Raw genomic sequence first — 2,707 nt, forward strand, 5'->3', positions numbered from 1 at the left:
CTTTCTCTCTGATTGTCTGTCTATCTCCCTCGGCTGCTCCTTTTAAATCTTAGCTCATCTTTAAATTTATGGAGCCAGAACACTTATCTCTGTGCACAAGTATCAATATGCTGACCTTGCATTTGGTAGTAGTCAAATTTTTTTGTTGTCGTCGCAGCATTATGTGCCGCGTTTACAGTAGGCAATTCAATACATTTTCACTGGGAAACTGTGCCCCTGAGGCTTGTAAACTTTGAAAATATTCTTTTTCCCCATGCCTTTAGAAATTAAATTCAAACTTGCAGCAGTGTGTACCATATGTTGTACTTAATTTGATGACTCCTGCCGCAAATGCATATGAAATAGCCTTATCGCTTTCGTAGGCGCCCTCTGAATTGAATGGGTTTGACCTGGGCAAAATCCAGATTGCTTTTTTTTTTTCTTTTTGATTCATGGTGGACTTGAAATTTCCCAACCCTTTCTTTTGCGGGCAATATTTGCGTGTATTCAGGCAGTGTCTTTTTTTCGAGTTGGCAGAGGGATGGGCAGAAGGAAAGGGGGAGAAACAGAATCTGAAAACAAATGCAAATTCCATTCCCAATCTTGCTGCTTGTTCCTCTGCCTCTTTGCGCAACGTGGGTTTTTTGATCCTCTGTCTCCAAAATGACACTTAGAAACCTCTCTCCTAGACAGTTTTTCTGAGAAAGTGGTTCTTTAATGTTACGTGTTACTCAGGAAGAAGGATGTAGGTTTTGAGCGTGGTTTCGCAGTACACTTTCCCCTAATTTTTATGATACCCCATTCAGTACTTCATCGAAATAAGACCTGGATATACTGCATGTAGAGAGCACTTCGCCCAGTTCTGAGAGTCGGCTCAGTTTTTACTACCCGTGCGACGTGGTGGCTTGTGACAAGAAGCAGAGAGGCGGTTGCAGAGGGGAACGAGCTGTTTTCACGAAGCGGTTGTCTGCTGGCGTCCAGCCAGGACAGTGGGTTGAACACCCCTGCTCTTGTTGAAAGTACCACAGGCTCTTTGATAACAAGTGCTTGGGGATTTGTTGTTTTAATGTTCCGTCCAAAAAAGACATCTCCAACAACACAGGATCCCAGAACACCTGCTGGGGTATTGGACGTGCGTGGAAGAGTTCCATCAACAGCATTTCCTTCCGTTCCTTGGAAGGGTCTCAACCAGAGTACATCGACCACGCTTGACCTCACTTAGCTGCAAGATGTAACAAAGCTCACAGCTTAGCTCCTCTGGCTTCCAGAGACTTTAATTCTTTGCGAATTAATTTGGTCGTCTTTCTGGAGTTCTTGGCTGGCGTTTAAAGAGAGTTCCCCGTACCCACTGCTCTGCGCCTTCGTGGAGTACAGTAACTTTTCCTTTCTTCCCATGCCTGGTCTCATGAATTTGCCGGCTTCTCGGCGCGTCTATCCGAGAACAGCGGCCACAGGTTGAGACTCGCCCAACTCGCGCGGTAAAGAGGGAAATTAGTCTAATGCACTGCCTTAACAAAAGAGGGAGTATGAGCATGAATAATTAATACCACTAGTCTGTGGCAATCGGGTAAAATGAAGTCCCATTTGCTCAGCCTTATTAAAAGAGAGAGAGAGAGAGGGAGAGATGGTAAAGGTCGTTAAGGGACTTGTAACATGGAAAGAATCGCCTCTGAGATGGATAATGTGTTTTCTAATCTCTGTGGTCTTTAACTAAACATAATGGTAAAGGTACTCTGGCTATTTCTGGCGCGTTGAATTATTAAGCGTTCTGGGAGACTGCTTGGCTCTCACCCAATAACTTAAGACTTTTGCATTCGAGCAGTGCTAATAGGTAACACTTTTTATTTTGCACGCTAGGTCCCGATGCATCTGCACAGAGTATTTAATGCTTTTCCTCCCTCGTGTCCCCGAAGTCCCACTGGGGGAAGGGATGCTCGTTAGTGTTTTATCCCAGGAGGCTTCATTTCACACCGAAATGCTCTTGGTTCACTTACCTTCGGCTCGGTACCTATTAGGTCACTGGTCTTGGGTGTCCATTATAGGATTATAAATATCTTTAAAAGGGTAATCCCTTTGCAGTGTGCATTATAGGATTATAAACCTCCTGAAGATCTTATGCTTTATCTGCCCTTTAACATGCAGACCCTTATTTCAAGTCCCTCTTGACCAGGTATTTTTGTTTGTTCTGCTTGGCCTTTGTGAAGAAAATCCATGTTGCCCTGGGATATTGTGGGACGGCTCCTCAGAGTGTTCTCACAACTTCATAATTGTCATCAGTAGGCTTTTAAAACCCCTGTCTTCAAGAAATTGTTATCCCGGCTTTGAAAAGCCATCAGAGTTCTTTGTCTTCCTTCACCTATTGGTTTGTCAGGAGAGGGTTTTGAAATTCCTTTGCAAACCATGACATTGCTCAAGATACACGGTGAATTTAAAGATAGGTAAAACCTGGATACTGAAAATCACGAACAGAATCATTTTTCCAGCGAGGAAAATTATAAAGTTTTTTTAAAACCCATCAATCTTGAAAAGAACGGAGACTGTCGTGAGAAGAGAAGGAGTTGGGGGGGTAGGAGAAGATACGACAAAAGCTTTTCTTCCAGTTTCATGCATCTGAACCTTCTTTTTTTTTTTTACGGATTCTCTTTCTTAAATGCAAACGCTTTAAATTGGCGGCCGCCTACAAGTTACGTGAGGAGAAATAAATAATTTTGAGGCTGGGGCTCCCTAC

The sequence above is a fragment of the Apaloderma vittatum genome, unplaced genomic scaffold (genome assembly GCF_000703405.1).
Source record: "Apaloderma vittatum isolate BGI_N311 unplaced genomic scaffold, ASM70340v1 scaffold37136, whole genome shotgun sequence".
NCBI lineage: Eukaryota > Metazoa > Chordata > Aves > Trogoniformes > Trogonidae > Apaloderma > Apaloderma vittatum.